Below are 25,307 nucleotides of genomic sequence, written 5' to 3'. Positions count from 1 at the left end.
AACCTGTTGTTAAACAGGTGGTCATAATGTTTTAGCTCACCAGTGTACACAAGACAAGCTAGGACAAACTCCATGTTTCATGGATATTTTGTCTCATCTTAGTTTTTTGCAAACCTTCCTTACAACAGGACATAGTCATATCCTTGGCACATGTCTGAACACAAACACATACTTTATAAGCCTGATGCTCTAGGTGAACCTATCACACATCCCCTACTACTACTGAGTATAACACTTCGTCAATAACTCATTGTCTACGATACAAAATAACACTGAGAGAAAATCAATGATGGGCGGACATGTCTAATGAGTTTTTCTTGTGAATGGTACCACTGTGTCTTAGAAAGATAGGAGTAATAATCTTACAAACTGTCAGATGATAAAAAACTTGATCTCAACAACTAGTGTATGTTACTGTCACAAGCAGTCTTGGTTCTACAGGTTCACACAAGTATCCATGTTAAAAGCTATACTTGCTTTATAAATTGAGGTAGACATTCCCTATGAATCACGTGGTTTTTCCAAACAAATATCGAGATGGTGATTGTACGAGTGTATGTTATCAGACCAGCAGTCTGCTTACACGTAACCCACGATGCAACCTCATCATAAAATCACTCAATTTTGAAAGTGATTCGGCTAAGGAGCATGGTATAATACTGGTATTTGAAAATCCCTCACGCTACGATAGCTAGATATTTCTACAGTATTTGTAACGCATTCTGTGTCGACACCATGCCAGAGGTTTGGTGATATACCCACTGGACTATAGGCAATGACTGATCGAGAACGATCACAAACAGTAGATGGTGTGCTGATTCGGGTAGTAAGAAATGTAGACTACTTTTCAGATCCCTAATGCTACGCTATCTGCTAGAAATGCTGTCTGGGATTTGGAATCAAGTCTCTCCATTCAACCACATACCTGCGTTTGATTCTATTGAGAAGTCATTTAATGTCTACAGCCACAAGTGAATAATATTTCTGACACTCTCATATCTCTAAACGAGTCATCTTTCTTGAACCTGTCTGCTACAGCAAAATTCCAACGTGGTTTTGGTCAGTCCCTACGCATCCTGCGTCTGCTGCCATTTTCACAGCTTTGCGCATGTGATCGTTTCAATTTAGGTCGGAACTGGGTAGAAGTCAGGAAAACCATATCCACCATGTCATGCAACCCGTGTAGAAACGGAGCGACCTGAGTTATTGTAACAGGACCATGTTTTGACCATTCGGTGGAAATGGGCACGTTGTGGTGCATCCTCAAACTAGATACAGATACTACAGATCCAAGTCCATTCACATCTATCTCTCTCTATCTTCGTTATTCTGCACCATCCATCAGAGAAAAATTATGAATTACTGTATAAAAGCTCAACTAACTTCATCCGATAGAGAACTAGATATGATTTTTAAAGATCTCTCTCCTCCCATATATCAAATCCAAATAACGCATGCATGCAGGCAACAAACACATGTGACAATCCTATTAAATATACAGGCATTGATCTACTGCACAGACCAGTTTAAAGTTCCATCACATGTACTCTAGGATGATCGTATCCTGTGGACTATACTGTGAGTCGCACCCCTGTGGCCCTGTCCCATTGTTTGAAACATTATTTTCTAACACACTTTATACACTGCCAAACATTTTGCTTTTATGCCACCACTTTGAGGTCTGTGTCTGGCTCTAAGCTGACATTAAGATATTCTGATCCGCAGCCTCTCGCAGGCAACAAGGACATCAAGCTTTTTCAGTCAATCATTATGTGGTAACTAACAGCCTGTCAGTGGATGGATAGAATGGAAAAGGCACCGCTGATGTACTCTAATAATAAGCATCACAGTTGATAGTGTGAACAATTTTAGCAATTTTACAGTAATTTCAACACCCGCCAATGATGTGACAGCATATTTCCCCAGTTTCAGTATCATAGCAAAACTGCCCCTCCTCTACTTTGCGAGTATTATTGTGAATGTAGATAGATGGCTGTACAGTACATCCATTCATTGTTAATTCTGGAACACACAAATCATCAAAGTATACTAGACAGTGCTCTACATATTCCTAACACCTTGAGCATAGTACATAATTTACGATCTATCTTTATGTGGATGAGGGTCATAGAGCATTCTCGCAGTCTTAGGATAGCCCGCCCTGCAGCATCACTACCGATTTAATCTGCAGCTGACTAGAAATACACCGCTACATTCCATGTCTCATGAATGAATGGAGCTTGCTGAGTCCTCACCCATCCAAGTGCACAAGATTTCCCCATACGCACCCATGCTGAGGAGGTTAGTACCCCTCATCGGTGTACAGTAACAGATTTGATAGTGCTGTGATGAAATAGCACAAGGTTAAGAAGAACAAGAAACGGGTGATTTTTATGCATGATGGAGCTCCAGATAGATGGAGTTCAAAGCATTTTACGTAAATCAACTACGTTATCAACTCTAAAGTATGGTTTCAGAGTCTGGGATCAGTACCTGGAAGGTATTGGTAAGAGAGAACATAAACACATGCACTCCTAAGGCTACAATGCTCTGCACTTAAAACGGGCTATAGTGTTAGATTGCTTGACTTTTTGACCTATCAGTCATGTGGAATGCAGTGCTGTTAATATTCCAATGTAAGAAATATATTTCCAGCGCATGACATACATCCTTCTTGCAGGTTTCTCTATGATAAACTATGGTAAAAAACTGTAAAGCACTGGCTCTGTGAGATACATGAACAATATAACTTTCCAGAGATGTATACCATTCACTCTCAACATCCTATCGAGGTTCAGAAATTATACTATGCCCACATCAGTCCTGTATAAAATGATCGTTAATAACTGAGAATACCTCCGACAAGGAAACAGATAAATGCATAGCAGCAGTGTCCGAGATGTGAAGTTAGAAGTCTTGCCGCCACTAACTCTGTAAACAGCACATCCGTCAAGCAGACATATACGCAGGGATTGCAGTGTCTCACAAACGCCTATAGCTATCTTAGTTTTGAAAATGAAGTATCGATTTCAAAATTAACATGCGACAGGGTAATGGAGTACATCACATAAATCTTCGTTTGTTTACAGGAATATGTTATGGTTCATCACATGTGGGATGGAAGTCCTCTGATGACCGAGAGATTTACTGTTAACAATCGTAAGTAGACAATGCTCTAAGACCCACACAGAACAAGTGGTTGATAAGAGTCAAACGCCGGCTATGTCATGTGACTGATCCTGACAGATCAGCGGAAAAAATGGTCAAATGACCTGTGCCAACATGTCCTTCCCTCCGTAGAATGCATCATCAGTCTTTCATTAAATCATGCCTCGTTACAGCTCCATCTCAATTGATCACCCCGTCCATTCGATGTTATCCCTTAATGCAGTCTACATGCATTAAAGTCATCAATTGTACACCACAGTGCATTACAGTTTTTACACAAATGCACCCCGAAACAACTTCTACTAAGTGAAATCTGAGTACCTGATATTTCATTCATTTTTTTGTGTTTAAATCTTATGGCACAGTATCACAATTTATACAGGTCCTATTTTCCAACACACCACAGCAAATCAATAGTGAGTACATCTGACTGATATTGATCTAACAGTAAGACTTCTTAAGAAAACATATACAATGAAAACATATACAATATTCAGATGCTAATTGTGTATCTTTCTTTCCATGACAAATGGTTACTGACAATAATGAATACATTTTTTCATCATCAGACTCAATTCATCACAGCCTAAAGTAACAAACAGCCTGTGCAGTTCCTGAAAACCACTGTTGTTCTGGAACACATAGAGTTTATCCTTGGAGTGAAGAGGGCTGATTGTTACTGTGGTTTCTACGGTTTACAACAAATCCCTACAACTGGCGCAAAAATTATTTCCTTGGCTCACTGAAGTTGCTATAATGGACAATTATATTCTGTACTCAATAGACAAAATTGAATGTTGAGAACAACTGCAGCCTCACATTTCCTTCACAAAAAATCTATACAGATGGCTTTCTGATCAGGCGAGAAATACAGATTCTAAGAAAAGAGGAGGACCACCATCATCCGACACTCGGCAGATACTAAAAGGGAGGATACATTTCACTCCTCATCATGAAAGAAAATTTAACAAATTACTGCATCAATTGCAGCACCCACAAAGAGAAAGGAAGACAAAGGGAAACAATATTTGCTTCTTAAGAACGCAAGAAGAAGCCTCGACTTCAACCATGATCGTATTTTAAGAAGTGCAATACAGAACATACAAAAAGCAATCATAACTAAGTTTCAAAAGCAGAGTAACAGATAACAAAGCTGTCAAAGCGACCTCACACTGCATTTCATTTGTTAAAACAGAAGCTTATTAACTGGTATCAAAATACCTTACCCTTATCACTTAAATAAGAATTGGGGAGAATGCACAGATTAGAAATTTGTAACGGATAGTAGTAAAACGCCTGTTACCGACAAAACAGTCTACATTCCTACTATACGAAGCCGTGATGAAATGTGTGAAATATCCCCATCTCATTCACATTACGTGCGAAATATGTAACGCATGTACTATTGTAACCGATCACACACTCAAATACAGCACTTCAGAACTGTTGGGAATACTTGAAAATTTCTTCACGTTTGGTTGAAGCTGTAGTTAATTAACTATTTTCATTCCTGCATTTCGAATGGTGCTACACTTCAACTGCTGAAGTGTATAACACACAACACAAAGCATCAACCATTTTATGCAAAACTAAGAATAATAAATCACTTACCTCAGTATGATCCTAATGTACTATTTCAATCCCACTTTAGTCCAAGAAGACCGCTTTTCATGAGCAGTGTGCAAGACAGTAATTCGGACCATTGGGAATTTTACTGGGTGCAAATAATCTTCATGTTATAAATTTCAAGTCATTTCACACGTTACACTATCTGTTAATATCACATGATTCACACAATATACCTACCTCAAAACATTACTTCTGTGCAGAAAATAACTCTTCACAATGCATATCTTATGCACTTAGTACCACAACTTTTTGACGATGTATTGGGACTGATCTCTTACCTGTAAACAGATTTTAACATGTTATTAGCAAACATATAACACTGTGAAGGTTGATAAACATGACAACCGACAACCAGCTATCATAACTAACACTCCTATTAACATTGTGTGTCGCTATCAGGCCATAAAAGAATTATTGATATGCAACTACTGAGTCTCGCTTTTTGTCGCCTCTTAAGATGCCTCTCAAACCACATTTAACATTTAATGTGACTTCTATCCAAAAAGATAATGTCTCCAAAGACTATATAATAGCAACAAGTTAATGTAACTCTTATACATTTGTTTTTTGATACATAGACCTCAAATTATAGCTAAGTATCATACTTCAGCACAATTTTTCAAATTCACTATTACCCGTTAATATAACACAGGATGTTAAAAATCCAAGACACTGTGTGTATATAGATGGCTCCTGAATTTGCACATCTCTCAATCAATTATTCTAACATGAAGAGCCAATATGTTTTAGAGTCCTCAAAAGTTGTGGTTGAATTTTACAGTTCTCTATACTATGATGAACTTGTTCACTGTGGAAATTTTTAATCTATGCCTTACTGAAGGTGATACCGGTGCAGAGTTTATAGCTCGGTATTCAACTGACATCACAAGGAAACCTTGTAATAATAAAGCAACAATTGGCCTCTGTAATTACACATGTAGGTTTGCTGATAAAGTGCTTGAGAATTGCACACAGTCTAAACCAAAGCTTATAGGTGTAACTCATACCTTGCCTTTCCTCTGTACAAGCAGAACATCCACATTGTGTAGACAACTGACTTTGGACAAGTAAAACCATCAATTAGAGAATCACATTCCTTGTAGTTGTCAATTTCAGTCTCACAAAAGTAAAAAACAACCCCAAAAATAATTACTCTCACTGACCTAAGATTCAACTACTTATTATTTGCATGGTATGTCATATGGAGCTCCTAACATAGTCAACATAAGACTACCAGACTTGATTGCAAAGACAAGCTATAAGCTGCAAACTCAAACGATAAACTGCAGTCTATATGCATTAATGTCATCAATTGTACACCACAGTGCATTACAGTTTTTGCACAAATGCATCCTGATGCAAGTTCTACAAAGTTAAATCTGAGTATTTGATATTTCATTCATGTTTTTGAGTTTGAAACCTTATTGCACAGTATCTCAATCTATAGAGGTCTTATTTTCCACCACACCACAACAAATCAATCCTAGTACATGTGACTGATATCGATCTAAAAGTGTATAAGACCTCTTGCAACATATAAAAAACACTGAAAAGGTTTCATAATTGCTCACATCCATACAGTATTTGCAAAATACAGAATAGTAGTAGTTAAGAAATTATATCCACAAACACCTATGCATTATGGCTGGACTGTTGGGAATGCTGAGGACAACATCAAAATATGTTTCAATGTGCACACAGAAGCCCCCTTTAATATGCGCTGGCATGAATGTATGTCCATATCTTCTGGAGTACACCGGTGTCAGCGCAGTTAAACACATACATCATTGGCCTATTTAAACGATAATTATTTTAGAAACAAGACCAAGATAACCCGCTCTTGCACATCTGAAATAGTACATAATGTTACCATCAACAAGAGGTCTGACAATGAATAAACATAAGATTCTATGTATTAACACAGCACACCTACCCTGATATAAGCGTTGCACTACACATGTCATGTCTTTTAAGAAATTGTATCCTATCATTGTCCAGTAGCACAATCCTACCTCATACCACCAACTTCCAATTTAAAATGTTATTCTGTCTTATCACAAGTTACAACTCCTCACTATCTTACTAGTCATTGTTTTAGGCCTTATCATAAAGCATAAAACCAGAATTGTGTGTTTACTATAAGAATGACAATACAAACAATTCTACAGTACTTGTGATAACTGTGAGGCTTATACTGCTATAGACAGAAACATTAATTAGTCTCCATGCAGACTACACTAATGCACAACAACTTTCAGCTCATATGAAAGTGAATTTCACTCACAGTGCCTGCAAATTAAATGTATTACCATCCAAAATATTTCAGTAGCCAGGTGTTTTGCGTTCATACAGTCAAATGGAATAATGAAACTACTGAATTAGTAAGACTTTGCATCTCAAGACATACCTATATCACAAACTGTAAATCTAAATAAAACTATACATTTTACCATCTGGTTTCTTATCACATTATTTTTGAAATTTGTGCCAGACTACCTTTGATCACTATTTAGTTGTTCCATCAAATGCAATTATACAGCAACTCAGAGTCCCCCACAACTTCATAAAGAGGGAAGATGGTATCCTGATACCTTTGATCCTTTCTGATCCACTGTCAAACTATGTCTGACATTACAATTTTCCACTATGGCTCCGATGTCAGAAAATGTCTGACATTATTCCAATATGATGCTTCCAAACCGCACCACTAATGGAATTCGTGTGGTGCATAGCAGCACTTAGTATGAAAATATTGTGCTCATATGCTTAAAGCACAGTATCGACCGGTGGAAAACAGATGCGTGATGAACATTTTGTACAACCTCATCACTGGTTTTCAAAAGCCCTTGTTGCCACTGATATGGATGCCGAATAGCCACTGTTGGTTTGGAAGTCCGAGCTCGTGGGTTCGTGAAACAGCTTCTGGTACAGTACATGGCTAAGACAATTTTTCTCTGCCACTACTGAACAGCTATGTCCCAGCGTCAGGTAACAGGATAGGATATATAAGGCTCTACAACACTCCAACAAATTAGGAACAAAGTCACACAAATGTGTTAAAGTGTTATTTATCCTTGTGACGAGTTGAATACTGAAGCCTGCCACACCATCTGTAATATAAATAAAAAAATTCACCAGACACAAGTTACAGCAACCATCTGTTCACTTCTAAATGACTTTCCCTGACTAAGTCAGCCCTGGACAATAATCTTTAACCAAGTGTAAGAGCTGCTCGTCTATCTTTTGAGTGGCCTTCTGTCCATTATCGTCCATTAACTGGTGGACTGTACTCAGCCAGCAATGCGCCGAGGTGCTGTTGATACCTTCATCCTCAGCACTGCTCGTTGCACTGTAATAACATTTGCATGTAGTGAGTCTATGTCAGTGGCACCAGCTTGCATCCATGTGCCCGTGGTGCTTTTGCCCTGTCTGTCTCTTGTTCGGACAAAACATCAGTAGATTTGGTCAGGTGGCTTCACAAAGGCATTGAGGATGAAGGAAACTTTAGTGATGAAAGTCGCTGATAAGAAACATGTCCTGTGTGCACTGATTTAAGTTCCAGTGGATCTGAATCTAGTGGTGGAGTGGACAGAAATGAAAGACATACACTCTGGCAAATACCTGTAAAGTTTCTCATGATGGCCATTGAAATCAGTAGAAGATTCGTTTTTCTGTTCTATAAAAGGTTTCATCATTCCTCAGGCTGTTCTACCATAAGCCAATCTTCACAGACATTTTGTTTGACAAATTGTGAATACAACACATATGTATAGGGGAAAAAAAGGTACAGGAAGGCACAACACTCGCAAAACACAACTTATTTCACATGTTACACTATCTGTTAATATCACATGATTCACACAATATACCTACCTCAAAACATTACTTCTGTGCAGAAAATAACTCTTCACAATGTATATCTTATGCACTTAGTACCACAACTTTTTGACGATGTATTGGGAATGATATCTTACCTGTAAACAGATATTAATGTGTTATTAGCAAACATATAACACTGCGAAGGTTGATAAACATGACATCCAACAACCAGCTATCATAACTAACACCCTTATTAACATTGTTTGTTGCTATCAGGCCAGAAAAGTAATATTGTCATGCAACTACTAAGTCTCGCTTTTTGTTGCCACTTAAAATGCCTCCCAAATTACATTTAACATTTAATGTGACTTCTATCCAAAAAGATAATGTCTCCAAAGACTATATAATAATAACAACCAAATGTAACTCTTATACCTTGGTTTTTTGATACATAGACCTCAAATTATAGCTATGTATCATACTTTAGTGCAAGAACACTAAATCACAAATCTTTCAAATTCTCTATTACCCAATAATATAACACAGGATGTTGAAAAACCAAGGCACTGTGTGTATATAGATGGCTCCTAACATTGCACATCTCACAATCAATTACACTAAAATGAAGAGCCAATATGTTTTAGAGTACTACTTACAACTTCAAAGAAGAAGAATTATTACAAATCAGATAGATGTTGAAAAATTTCAAACACAAGCTATAGGAAAACAAAACTGATTTCCAATCAATCTCTTGCCTCACAGAAACAATTCAGTAGAAAACACGAGGAACTGCTTATTGACAGCTCCTCCATGCTGTCCTTCATGTGATGATAAATTGAATCACTTGCCTAAAATACTGGGAATGGAACATTATATATTCCTTACTAAATTTTAACATGTGACACAACTCTTTTCCACTACTATTCAAGAATTTTGGTGCCTTCATTCCAGCACCAAGAAGTACATTAAAAATCATTTCTGGGTTATACAAAGGGCGAAAACATTAGAAATACCGAATACTTATATCATAACATTATTTATGCCATGGTAACAAAGTATCAACTGAGTTATTTGAATTCTTTTACTGGTCTCGTTTAGCTATTTGATTCTATACTGTAATTAGTGACATCACCAATCTCCGGTTGCTTCACTTTCACCTCTTTGAAGATGCGAATATCCAGCTTAAGTATTACATCTATAGCCATCATACTTGGAATAGTGCATAAGCTTTTCCCATTACACCCCAATTAATATATTCAGAATTATGCACTAATTAATTAGTGCCTCATCCTGTTGTGCTCTTTACTTTTCTCTGCAGACTACATACAAAATAAAGCATATTTTAACAGTAATCTACTCTCAACATTGATGAAATTTTATTTGAAAAATCTGTACAAAAATTACGACATTTTACTGACTGGTGGCTGATATCAAGCTTAAAATACTTCATCTACTCATAACTCATAACAACATCATATTACACGACCGAAAGTACAGGTTGGATTATCTACAACATCATGAGAAAGATGATTTGCTACTCACCATAAAGATGGCATGCTGACTTCCTGACTGCCACAACAAAAAGACTTGTACATATTTGTTGTCCAGCATCTCCAGAGAGACAAGCTTTGTCACTACACACAGTTCACATACCATCTGCAAACAGTATATACAGATTTCATTTTAGAAAAATGTGAACCGTACTTTATATCATTCACATAAATTTAGAAGATAAGAGATCCTATTATGATTCCTGGGAGCAATTCATGTTTTGCGTCACATATTTTTGATCAGAATGATCCACTATTTCTAAGGACAAACACAAAGCGTTTCCTGTTCCTTATATATGGTTTTATCAATTCATATACACATCCATAAGTACCAGTTTCCAAAGCCCTTCATGTAAACCAGTGATGGCGACAGAAAGACACACTTACTCAAGATCAAAGGACACTCCACTGACAAACTCCACGTTTTCTATTCCACTTACTATATAGACAATTAACTGAGCTGCAGCTACCAAAGTTAGGTAGCTCCTCAAGTGACATGATGAAGCTGAAACAAAATTAAGCAGAAGAAGACTAAGCTAAGTTGTTTAAACACATTTGCAGCAATATCTTTTCCACATATTTATCTATTACAGCAAAAAAGAACTCTTACAAAAATATGCACATATGAGCAAAATGTTATACATAGTTCTATAGTGGAGTATTCTCTGTCTTAGAATGACTGCACCATTGATATATCTCTGCCTGATATAAAGGGAATAGTTTTTATGAGAGGTTGGTTCATGGAGAACTTTAGGCAAACTATGGCACCGGCGTCAAAGAATATCATTATCCACTCATATGAAAAGTAGCGGCGTTTATGACCTATAAAAATGCTACTCTTCAATCAGTATTAACATTGATGTTACTGGTCTTCTATTAATAAATAACTACAGAACGACGCCATTCATGGTATTATATAATTCGCAGACCTACTAGAATTACTGAGATGTTGACAAGTGTAACACTAGAAAGGGCTGTGTTCAGGTTACTCATTCATGCTTAACATTGTCACAGAGGAACTTTTCTTAATCAAGTTTGCTACATTCAGTACTTACAACACAAAAGACTGATGATGGCACCCACAGTTGGTTCCACAGTCAACAGTTCCTTGCCTATCTATGTAACTGTTGTTGCTTCAGATGTGATGGTGTGCCACCAGGCAAGTAGAAACCAGAAGTGTTGTAACTCATTAAGATATACTGTTACATCAGCTCTGGTCTCTAGCTGCTCAATGACAATCTTCAACAGAAAATGCAGGTGTCTGTTTCATCCTCATTCTCAGTGACCTGAAACACCACTCTCTATGCAAACGTATAGAACCATTATTTTCTTTTCATGCAATGGAGAATATTTGATTTAATTATCTGTGGGAAAGAGAGTTGAAGCTTGGATCACTTTTCACACTTGCACCTCATGCCATCCCTATAAAATAGGTTTAATATACTCTCCTTTTCCTTTTCATAATACTAGCATACACTTTGCATGTGCAGCACCCTTTTTCTCATATCACAAAATTTCTCCATATATGTATGATTTTTCCAAATGTGAAAAACTGTTTTCAAGTACACCATGGTAATGTACCTATAAACAAATTTTCTAATGACACTGAGATGTGTTCGGTTGTAAAATCTTATTATACTGCATGTAATAATTTCCATGTTTCATTAGCACTCTACTACATAGGAATAACAAGGAACTTCACCAAATTAAGATGAAGTATTGCTAAGAACCAGATAGATTTTGAAAAATTTCAAACACAGGCAATAGGAAACCAAGACTGATTTCCAATTTGGAGTGGAGAAATTTGTAAGCACACTAAAGAAACTCAATTAACTGACAAATGTCAACTATTCCAGGCTAAATGGTCCTGCTGCTCCATAGAACAACGTGATCTGCAACACAAAGTGTCAGTTAACTATGCACATGTTACGCAGGATGTTTTAAAAAATACAGCCTTTTCTCACCACAATACGCTTTCAATGAATGATAGCAATATATTCAAAACTGCTTTAATATACTAATTACTCGTAACATTTACAAATGCTTGTCCTTCACTCACTTAGACAGATATGTAATATCAGCTGTTAAAGGGAGATATGAGAAGCTTTCCTAATACATAAGCAGAGATATGTTAATCAAATGTTTTCAATTGTGCTGAAGATAAGTTACACTTTTATGTGTTTGTGTTGTTAGTATAGTTTCAGATCACTGAATAAAATGCTTGAAAAGCTGTCAAGATATCAACAATAAGAAAGATTTGTTTTCTAACATTGTGAAACTTGAGGTTCATATCAGCATTTCTTAACTGTGTACATTAATATGCTGAGATGCTCTGATAGTCTCTAGCCTATCAAAAGTATCCGGACACCTGGCTGAAAATAACTTACAAGTTCATGGTGCTGGAATTCAATATGGTGTTGGCCCACCAACAGCACTCCACACAACGTTTTTCCACTGTTCAGTCATCCAATGTTTAAGCTCCTTATACCAAGCGAGGCATTGTTTGGAATTTGCCGGTATGATGTGTGGCTTATGAGCAGCCACTCAACTGTGAAATTCAAGTTTCCTCACCTCCCATCTAACTGTCATAGTACTTGGATTGGATCCTGATGCAGTTTGGAATTCGCGTGTGATAGTCCGGATAGATGTCTGCCTATTACACATTACGACCCTCATCAACTGTTGGTGGTCTTTGTCAGCCAACAGATGAGGTCAGCCTGTACACTTTTGTGCTGTATGTGTCCCTTCACCTTTCCATTTCACTATCACATCAGAAACAGTGGACCTAGGGATGTTTGGGAGTGTGGAAATCTTGCATACAGACACATGACACAAGTGACACACAATCACCTGACCATGTTCGAGTCCGTGAGTCCAATGGAGCACCCTATTCTGCTCTCTCATGACGTCTGATGACTATTGACGTCGCTGATATGAAGCACCTGGCAGTAGGTGGCAGCATAATGCACCTAATATAACAAATGTATGTTTTTGTGGTGTCTGGATACATTTGATCACATATTGTATGGTGTATACATTCAAAAAGTAGTAATTTTTTTTCAAACTCCTAGTGAACGAAGAGGATAATGACAGTGTTTGTGAACTTTAGAATTTTTTTTTGTGGGCGTTGGAGAAATTACCCACTTACTATATCTTGGAACTAGCATCAAAAATAAGTCTCTCCTATAAAAAAAAAGAAATGAAATCACAATATAAAGTAGGAAGCCTTACTGGCCTATTTCTCTAAGAAAATAAAATTACTTTTGTACAAAAGGAAGATCTGTTACTGACAGAATTGCCTTTTTTAAGAAGAATACCTTCCTGTGAAGACACAAAAGTAAGCAGAAGCAGACTAAGGTTAGTGGTTTACAAATATTTGCAGTAATATTCCTTCCGAGCACAAATTAAAATTAGGCAATATGAGATGAATATTAAACATAATTTTACAATGCAGTATTCACTGTATAATGATGACTGCATCCTTGAATTAGTTTAGTCTAATACAAATTTAATAGTTTTTCTGAAATATATATTAATGAACAATATTAGACAATCTGTAGCTTCTGCATGAAGGAATATTATTATGTGTTGCTATGAAGGTAAGGACCTCACTATATACAGAAATATTTTTGCTACACTTATGTAGCAATACAAATGCATAAGATATAATAGTGGTAACTTATTAAGATTATTTCTGCAATCAGTACTGTCATTGATGTTTGTGTTGTTCTATCCCTAACAAATTTTAGCGTAAGTAATGTATATATTAATTGCAAAACTATTAAATTACTTGGATATTGTCCTTAGGTCTGTAATACTAGAAAGCACTTAGATCAGGTCACTCATTAATACTTAACACTGCCATGGGTGTTCTTTCATTGACTAGTTTATTATAGTCAACAATTAAAACATCAAAAGCTGATTCATTATCGACCTTTTAGATTATGCCAATCACAAGTGGTTCCACAATCAACAGTTTCATGTGACCAGCATAGTTTTAGTGCCTGCATATGTGATGGTGTGCCCCTAGGCAACAGGACAACTCATTAAGATACACTGTTACAACCTCCTGATCTGCAGCTGCAGAATGACAGTGTTCAACAGGAATTCTAATTGTCTATTCAGTCACTTTATTCAGTGATCTGAAACCTCACTCTGGGTGCAAATATAGCAAAGCTTTATCTTCTTTTGATTCAATGGATGACATTTGATAAACTTATCTACAGGCAAGAGCGATGTATTTAGGGACACTTTTCAGAATTCTGCCTCTTGTCAGCCCTGTAACTGAAATTTAATATATTTTCTCATGGAATTTTGAAATACTTGCACTCACTCTACACGTGGTGCAGTCTTTTTCTGGAATTACAAAAACTGCTCATTTTTTCAAATGCGAAAAACTGTTCCAACGTACAACACAGTCATGTACCTACAAACAGAAATTTTATTAAGATTTAAAAGTGTTGATATTGGAAAAATGTTATTAACACTACATGTAATAATAAGTGTGTTACATAATCACTCTACTCTGTACTAATAACAAGTACATCAGTTAGTATAAGAGGAAGAATTATCAACATCAGATAAAAGTTAAAAATTTCTGAACAAGTGCTGCTTTGTATCATTTACATAAATTAAAAAAGTAACATGGAATCTTGAGGCACTGTGTGTATTACATCAGTAATTTTTGATTTGAATGACCCACCATTTGTTCCAAGCAACACAAATTGTTTCCTGTTGCTCACATATGATTTTATCACTTCATACACAATTCTTGTAACAACCAGGTTTCACAGCTTGTCAAGTAATGTGCTGATGGTGACACAACCAAAAACGTTCCCAAGATCAAGGAACCCTCCTGTAACATAATGTTTGTTCTCAACTGCAGTTACTGTTTTGTCTATTAACTGTGCTACAGCTACTGAAGTTAAGTAGCTCCCCCACTGTCATGAGAAAGCTGACTGCACTCCATTACAGTATGCCACAAAGCTAAGGTCCTTGGAAGAACAGGGATCGAACTCAAATCCCCCATATAGCAGTCAGTTAAACTGACCACTAAGTTACGGGAATTTGCATACAACTTAGCAGACTTTACATAATTTGTCTCTACATTTTCATAATATTTCATCTTAGAAATCCTGCCTCTCAAGATAAGGTTTGTCATTACTGTTTGTTAATACCCTTCTTCAAATGTTTCATCTATTCAAAAAAGGCAACACCAAGGTATACTGCTTCACATACATTCAGGTAAAGTATAAAACTGGAATGCATTTTATATTTATCCGTGGTCCACCTGCAATGATAGAATTGAAATGGTGTGCATTTTTTATGTGTACAAGGGAATAGGTTGTGGTTTGAATTCAGAACCCAGATACACTAGGTATGAAGCAACAAGGACCCCAATACTGAACTGGCATATATATCAGAAAATGCAGCAGATTTTTTCAGACAACCAGGGAAGGAAGTTGACAGGGCTGATGTCTGTCAATCTAGAATTACAAATGACAGACTCACGCAAAAATAACCTAAAAGGAAATAGAAAGTATTAACACCTTCCATTTCTAAGAAATGGAAATATTTAGTGAACATAATCAAGGTTTAGTATTGCAAGAACAGACAAAATGACAAGAACATTGTGAGCACACAGAGCAATTAGAGGAGACTAATGATTGAGTTTCACACATATTGACAGCAAGAACAGACAAAATGACAAGAACATTGTGAGCACACAGAGCAATTAGAGGAGACTAATGATTGAGTTTCACACATATTGACATTTATATGTGATCCTAATGTTTGTTCATGGCCACATAGAGTGAACTTGAGTCACCATAAAAGACATATAAAATGCATATTAACTGTTTCATAACACAGTAATTACTGTCTTACACAGTCTGTAAGCATGAGATAGTTGAGATAGATACAAATGGAATAATGTAACTGACATGTAGGTTAGATGAAACTATTACAAAATCTGTAATTTCTTCATTTCAGAATATTACAACATACTGATGTGAAAATTAATGGAATGGTTTTGATACAGTAACATTTTTACTATACTCATCTACCAGTAATAATACATATAACTGAATAATGGTACCAAATTAAGCTCTTTTTGAAAGTGGAGTTGTATTGCTGTTACTATTATGCAGTCTCTAATTAAGACAATGACAGTGTGGAGAATACTAAATCTCTTCATAAATAAACCAATAGAATTACTGAGAAATTTTTCCTTCAATGTACAACAACATTAAGCACTTAGCTCAGGTCTCTCAGTGACATTAAACGCAGCCAAACATGTTCACTTCTTACACCTGTTTACTATATCACATATTCAAAATATCAAAAGCTGACTCATCATAGACCATTTACAAGACCCCAATCAAAGATGATTTTACAAGTAACAACAGCTTGTCTACTGGCCCAATCGTAGTCACTAGAGATGGGATGATGTGACACTAGGCAAGAGATGATCAGAGGCTTTCAACACATAAATGTACACAGTTAAGGACTTGTAATTGCATCCTGAGCACTGACAATGTTAGACAGCAAATCTTTCTCACTACTGCTACTCGAGACAACTTTTGAAGCATTTAATGCTGTGATCTGAAGCATCACTAACTATGCAAACACTTAAAAGCATTACTTATCTTTGACGCAGTTGACACCTTTACATATCCCTACTCATATACCACAAAATCTTGTTATATCTCCCTTTGCCAGTGGCCTTGCCCACAGTGGTAACACCGGTTCCCATCGGGTCATCAATATTAAGCACTGTCGGGCTTGGTTAATACTTGGATGGGTCCCCGTCTGGGTGTGACAAGTGCTGTTGGGAAACGGGGCGCTCTCAGCCTTTGTGAGGCCAACTACTTGATTTAGCAGTAGCAGCTCCAGTCATGGAAACAGTCAACAGCCAGGAGAGCTGTGTTGTGACCACATGCCCCTCCATATGCACATCCAATGACACCTTTCAGCTGAGGATCACACAGCAGCTGGTCATACCACTGGGCCTTGCAAGGCCTGTTCGGATGGAGTTTAGTATATCTCCCATTAACAGGTGATATTACTTATCTATCTGGGTAAATGAAGAGAGAAAATTTTGTCTCAGCTGACCAAAGGGAACAAATATTACACACGATTATTAGTTCTGTTGCCAGGTTATATGTGCAATTTCTAAATTAACGCCCAAGTTATTTGTAGGCTATTGTTCAAGTGGACTCATGTAGGTTCAAGTGGACTCATGTAGAACTTTTTCAGGGTGTGGTCCTTCATTTTAAGTACTAAGAAGCACAAGTCACTGATACGAAACACTAACCAAGTCTTTCCATTTATACTCTGCTTAACATATTCGGACTTACACACTAACATATCAATTTATCATCTACTACACTGTCTTTTATATAAACAGATTACAATTGACACAGTAGATCTTACAAAATCTTTCTCTCAGTATTGGATAACATTTCATCTCAGAAAGCTACCAAGCGAGGTAGCACAGTGGTTAGCACACTGGACTTGCGTTCGGGAAGACGACGGTTCAATCCCGTGTCCGGTCATCCTTCCTTCCCCATCCTTACCTAATCCGATGAGATCAATGACCTCGCTGTTTGGTCTCTTCCCCCAAACAACCCCCATCAGAAAGCTAAATAATGATGATCAAATTTTTTTCTGACAGATCATTGATATTCGTGTCTAAATATTTCATCTATGCATGAATGACATAGATAAACTATCATATCTCATTGCTTTGCATATTTCAAGGTAAATCATAAAGTAGACAGCACTTGTATTCAACCGCAACGAATGTGCAACAAGAGAATGATAAACATGTATATTGTTACACAGTACAGTGAGAGAGGGGCTGGTTTAGGCACATACTTTTGATATTCTGAGTATGGAGTAACATACTCTCCACTTACACATATGGAGTATACATACAAAAGAGTAGGAAAGTTTTTTAAACATCAAGGGAAGGAAGAGGATAATATTAGTGTTTGTGAAGTAAGAACTAGGATGAAAAATAAATCTGTGATATGATAAACAAAATCACAATATAAAGTAGGAAACACTACTTGTCTGTTTCACCAAGAAATGAAAGTTACTGTTGTACAAAATAAAGATCTGTTACTGTAGGAATTGTCTTTCAAGAAGAGTCTCTCCCAGTGAAGACACAAAAGTAAGCACAACCATGGATAAAATCTAGACTGGATTTACATTTGTTGAAACAAAATTAAACAAAACATGTAGAACTGTTTTCGTCAAGGAAGAAAATTGTACAGTGAATACCCCAGTGTCATTAATACAATTACTAGGTGAAATTTATTTTAAAAGGCAGTAAAAATATTCCTGATGAACAATACATTCTTGACAGTTAAGGCCTTTGTAGATATACCAGAGTAGGAGTTTCCTCAAAAATCCAAGTCTAGGTAATAATAATAGTAGTAGTAATAGTAGTAGCAGTAGTAGTAGTAGTAGTAGTAACATTAATAGTACAACTTACTTATCCTTTTACTTGTTTCTCTATTATAGAAAATCCTCGCCATAATATCTTTAATGGATAATATTAACATCTTATCTCTTTCTGAGTTCAAAACTACTTCGAGTAAGAATTCATGCTGATTCTGAATTTTTAGGCAAGCTAATTGGTAGAATTAGAAGCCCACAAAATAAAAACCAAATATCATCAATATGACGATGATGATGATGTCAACTGACAGTTATCTAGGGTTACATTTTGATGTAATGTGTCTGTTGTGTGTGCCCTGTTTGTAGTAATCAGTATTTAGAAATGAATGAATTGCGAAATGCCCAATTTTTACATTATTCATAGCTTGTTTCTGAAACAGTATTGTTTATGATTTAGGGTTTTGGACATTTCTGTAAATAATTTGTGGGTGGTTTCTAATATTACGTGGTAGCACAATACCTGTCTCTCCCTTGTCAAACTAGATCTATAAGTATATAAATGCCCATATAACTGAATTTTTTGTTGTTACACTGTATTTCCATGACATGTCCAATATCTTGATGAAAGTGATCCATAGATGAAAATAACCACTTCTATTACTCATACTGCTACTACCAATTCTACTACTATAAAATTGCCGATGTTTAGGAAAGTTCATACAGCTTACAATACCTTCTTTAAAGCACTTATAAGTTATACTGGGTTCTAAACCTTTCAAAGAGTCAAAACCTGTAGTACTACAACACTCACTTGTCACAAGGAGAAAGCACATGTCAAGGCTCTTCCAGTCAATATTTCTATACATGCTGCTAACTCGTCTGATAAACTGGAGTAAAGGCTTATAATATACACGCACTGTACATGAAAGATACTACTCCTGCAGATGATTAACTTTTGAAAAACGTCCAGTCTCTTTTACAAAAAATGAAACATGCATGTAACAGTAAGATATTTATGAAAAAGACATAACAACATACAGGTAACATGTTCACATTCCAGAAACATTGAGCAGTTCCACCAACAACACACAAGAAGGTACATGTGCTAAAACAATACTGGTATGTGGTTTCTGCTCTAACAGAACATAATTATTCAGTTAATGAAAATTATTTCCACCAATGGATGGCTGTTGAACAATCAGGAAAGGATTAATTGTTACACAACAATGCACAATTCTCACTGGACTGTGGTTGTTGTGGAACACATTCCTTTCAGATAATGCTAACATACATTTCTAGGAAATTCATGCAGACAAAAATTCGTCTTCCATTCTTTTGGTTTGATAAAACAACTAACATTACAGTTTTTGTATTATTTTTTCTTGGTTTATGTGACAAACTCACTATGAAACTATTTGATTTCGTACATCAGAGTTTATTTTTTATGGGAACATCCTTTTCTGTTTCATTGTGGGAGTCACACAGGAAACTTTCTGGTTTATGTTGATGCATTTAGTGGATATATAAAAGGAAACGTATACCGCATGTCCCTGACCATACTCACCAGTATCACTGCCAGTCAAGTTTGGATGGTGTATGCTGTTTAAAAAGTTAGATCAGTTTCCTATTGTAACTTATTGTTTGTTTGTGATCAATGTGTTTCATTTAGATGAAGCAACTCCACAAAATCTTTCTAATGTGATAATTTTAAATATGAATTAAGCAATATCACCCTAGTTTTTTTCTTTCCATTTGTTAGCCATCAATAATTTGCAAAAGTTCTGTAAATATTGCTACACAATGATTCAGCTCATTTCAGCACCGTCTGTGCATTTTCTGATCATCCATGCACATGATATCTCAATCAGTAAATTTGAAGTAAGAATGCAAAATACCACATAGGAGAGCTTCTGAGAACTTGCTGAGCCTTTCCAAAATATCCTCTGCTTACTTTTCCACTGTTTCCAAAGAAAAACAATAGCCAGTGAACATCACAGGAAATTTACACATGAAGCAGTGACAATGACAATTATAGTAATAATCCAGTGAATTCCACATATGGGGTGGTTCTAATGAATGTCATAGAGTGATGCAAAATCACAGTATTGTAAGAGAGTACTGAAAGTTTAGGGACAGTGTACCTGGGTATCAATGCAACCAAATAAAGTGAGAGTGTAGTTAAGTGATACACGACTTAAGGATTTTGAGAAAGATTTCACAGAAGATGACTGTGTAATCATAATAGGTGGGGTAGGAGGCATATGACACAGGGACACAGCATATCACATAGATGGTGGCCTGGTCAGATACATGAATAGAGATGTGAGTTGGCTGATTTGAAAGATATTGCACTGGTATTTGTTGGGACTATCATTCCATAGTGTTTCACTAGGAGTTAGACACCTAAACAGGACTTGGAAGGGAACAGTGTTATAACTAATCGATGAAAGTATGTGGGGGGGGGGGTATGCATGTTTCAAATACCTGTTTTCATATGTAGGAGAAATAGGTCTTTTTTGGGACAATAGTAGACAACACATTCCCTGCTTAACAACTGTATCCATCAGGTACAAAACTACTGCTGCAAATACTCGCAAGTTGCAACACACCAAAAGGCATACTTACTAGATGTCATAAATAAAATCAATGTGACAAGCAATAATGGATATTTCACAGACTTAAGACTCGCTCATAAAACTGTGCAGTGAATAAAAAATGAAATACAGCAATCTGAAGTTGGCCTCTATTCTATGGACGACTATTGAAGAGACAGAAATTTGACATGTAATATTCTCTTTGAATGAAAGGACATATTTTTACATTAGGAATAATAGTAATGTCTCATTTTCTTTTTTATCTCAAAATCCCATTCATTAAGTGGCATCCGAACCCATTCTTTCAGGAGGAAAATGAGAAGCTCCATTACAATAAAATAAATCAAACATCATGTCAAGGTCCTGATGTCAGCTGATAGTTTGACTGGTGTTGACAAATAAAGGACAGCATTATGCTAGATTCTTACATTATTAAACAGGATAAACCACATAACATTGTAATTTTTATAATGGACTGGCCTTGGATTCAGGAGAACAAAGGCTCTAATCCTCACTCAACTTTCCTGATTCAGATTTTTCATGGATTTTCCATATTATTTCAAACAGATTCATACATCTTTCCTACTATATCATTACTGATCACCCTATGAAACTATACCTATATGTATGTAAGTGTCTGTCTATAGGCCTATGAATTACATCTATAGTTCTTATTCTCAAATTGTAACATCACAACGTTACCAACACCTCTGTACCAGCCTTCCATAGGTCATTAAATCTACTATCAGTTCCAATAGCTTTATTCATATTCTGGGGAATGGCCAATAAGTTGTTGTTTGCATGAAGAGAGATAAAAAAAAATACAGAGGCACTGAAATGATAGCTACTGCATTATCAATATGCACTGTGATGTAGAAAACGCCAAATAATGTTTGCATAATGAAGAAGTAAGACCCACTGAATTCCAAATCACAGATTGAATGCAGCTTTTGTATAGTAATGTCATGTTCATAAAGGTACAAGATTAATGTAGAATATGGTTGGAGCGTGATAGTGCCACCTCCACAGATATTTTGGTTGTGGTGACTAAATGTAAATGTCGTGTGACTGGGGCCCCCCATGGGGTAGACCGTTTGCCAGCTGCAAGTCTTTCGATTTGGTGCCACTTCGGCGACTTGCGCACCAATAGGGATGAAATGATGATTATTAGGACAACACAACACCCAGTCCCTGAGTGGAGAAAAACTCCGACCCAGCCAGGAATCGAACCCGGGCCCTTAGGATTGACAGTTTGTCGCGCTGACCACTCAGCTACCAGGGACGGAAGATGTGGTGACTGAGTTGTAGCTTAGCCCAACGCCCAATGTCTAGGTTGGGCTGGAGGTTGAGAATTTGGTTGTGAGATGGCGAAACCGACGAATGTGGATGTCAAACAAAGGTTGTGCTAAGGGAATGAATCGTTATGCATCAGGATGCCTACGTATGTGCCATATTTAATCCACTGTTTTGTATAACAACAAAAACCACAACGTAGTCATAAAACCTGTATTACTTTCTAGACAACCATCCAACGAGTATTTTGGAGCACATTATGTACATACATCGGACATACAGCACGAAAAATAATGTAGGGAGGCACTGCATAGCATTTACCCAAGATAGAATCAAAGTTAACTATGATGAGGCTATACACACAGTTCTAACGTAACACTGTAAGTTTTAATGTTTCTGAATCTCATCTCATACAGTGCCACCATTCACAAGCTCTACAAGTTTACAGAAGAATGAATAAGTCAAATGGGCCTATGGTGTCTTTAAGAACTTTCAGCATTGCAGCGCGTCAGCAATCGTAAGTATCGAAATAATTATGAAAAATCCGCCTCGATTGCACAAACTACCTATGGTGTCTTTCTTCTGACTCGAATTTGTCGTCTTACACTGCTTGTTCACAAATCAGCTATGTCACTGGCTTTCTTACTAGGCTCCCAAATCACTGCACCAAACTTTCAGGACACAAATTTCAACCCGACAGTGTACCACAGCAAACTGAAACTGTCAAGTCACATCCGCCACGTATATTGCTCTACAGACTGACGACAGGATGTCATATAAAACAGAAACTACAGCTTCCTTCATGTTGTTTAACTATAACTTAAAGACTTTCCTCTAAGATCACTTTAGACCTGAAGCAGAAATTTAGATCACCTAAAATTAAAATTTCTTAAAACTTTCAGGACACAAATTTCAACCTGATAGTGTACCACAGCAAACTGAAACCGTCAAGTTACATCCGTCACATATATGGCTCTACAGATTGACGACAGGATATCGTATAAAACAGAAACTACTGCTTCCTTCATGATGTTTAACTGCAACCTAAAGCCTTTCCTCTTAGATCACTTTGGCCTGAAGTAGAAATTTAGATCACCTAAAATTAAAATTTCTTAAATGTTATAAAGGAAAAAACAGCTCGTGTAACCAGAACAGATTCTCTTGTGTGGGAATCAAAAACCATTTCTTTTAGGCTATTATCGCAAATCACGTGCTGCCTTGTAAACCGGAAAGAGAGTGGGGCTAAAATTTAGTTGTGGTCTAGCACAGCATGAACACGACTGACCACTAATTGAGCTCCTAAAACTCATTTCACGAAGATACAAACTAACGTGGAAAGAAATGAATATTTTACGTCCCAGTAAAAAGTAATTCAATATGTATGCATCCGAAAATCGCTAACAATCGTGGAACCATACATGGTCTCTGCTTAACATTATGTTAGTTTGTATCACCTTCGAGTATTCCCTCCATTAGAAAGACACTATTTTTCCCTGAGATCACAATATCAATAAAAAAAAGTCTCACATATTAGTACCGTAATCTCTAAATGATATCTGAGTCATTGTGACATAAACTCACCTTCGAATATAGACATTTAAATGGCCAGAGCACAATGTGGGCGAGAGCAAAATGTGTCTGTGAAGGATCATAATTTTTCACTTTTAAATAGAAGAAGAAATTATTCATACCCTGAGTTATCTTGCCCTCACAGGGAGGATCCTATTTGCTGAACATGTGGATGCCCGTAGTGCGCTCACACATTTAAGGACCGTTTAAGATTATCTTTCAATTTTGGCGCCAAATCCAGCATCCTCTTCCGGTGACGTTCAACGAACATGAGGTTGCCATCATTGTACTCTGTGGTTCGTCCCTGTGTGATGCGATCTTTACCTAGACCGCCAGATTGACGAAAGTATTGTTCGGAATTTGATCGCATCTAAATATTTGCGACGAGCATGACTACAAATAAGAAAGCAGTTTTTTCGTTCGCAGCAATTTAGGCTGTGTTCTTAGGTTCCTGTCTAAGGGCACTCTAGAAAATCGCGACATTTTTTCGAATAAACAGCAAAGTATTGGTGATAAGCTAACAAAATACTAAATTTACTGGAAAAGAAAACAATGATAGTGGTAGGAATTCCGAACAGATATGACCTTCCAAATTTCTCTTCTGTAAGCAAAAAGATAGAGAAAGCCAATAGACTGTATAATAAAATGTGCAAAGCCTTTCACAACACATTCTTTCTCTACACAGAAGATACGCACCGTCATGTCTTCACCAGATATCGAGTGTGTGGCGTCTTCTATCATCCTCCAGCACCGTGACACGCGCGAGTGTTTGAAAATGCAGTGCCGCGAAACTTCCCCGCTTAACGCCAGAGACGCTATACACAAGCGATATTTGTTCAGAGATTTACTCTTTGATTGTGGTTTTCTGTTCCACGTTGTACTCCTTGGCGAAAGCGTAAATCCAAGTGTGTTAGATACGGAATAAATTACCGTACTGAACTTTTCTCACGCCTTCGCACGAGTTATCGATTGCAGTGTATTATTGTCTGTTCCGCCAGCAGGGTTTCGTTAATAAATTGTTACATCAAGCTGAGACAAGCCTACTTCCCTTATTCAGCCTGCAAGCACACGCAGATGTTAAACCGCCGATCGCGGTAATTCAGACCGGTACCGAGAGTCTGCATCTTAATGGTAAAGGAAAAACTGTCATCTATAGTAAAATCGTGGCAAATTCACCACATATATAGTTCAATTGCCATTCCTCTATCTCAGAAAATCAGAACAGTTCCACAAAATGCTAACCAGTTTCATACAAAGTGTAGTGAAGTATCCCAAACCT

The sequence above is a fragment of the Schistocerca americana genome, chromosome X, assembly GCF_021461395.2.
Source record: "Schistocerca americana isolate TAMUIC-IGC-003095 chromosome X, iqSchAmer2.1, whole genome shotgun sequence".
Lineage (NCBI taxonomy): Eukaryota > Metazoa > Arthropoda > Insecta > Orthoptera > Acrididae > Schistocerca > Schistocerca americana.
The sequence above is the reverse complement of the archived record's forward strand: the minus strand, read 5'-3'. Positions refer to the sequence as shown.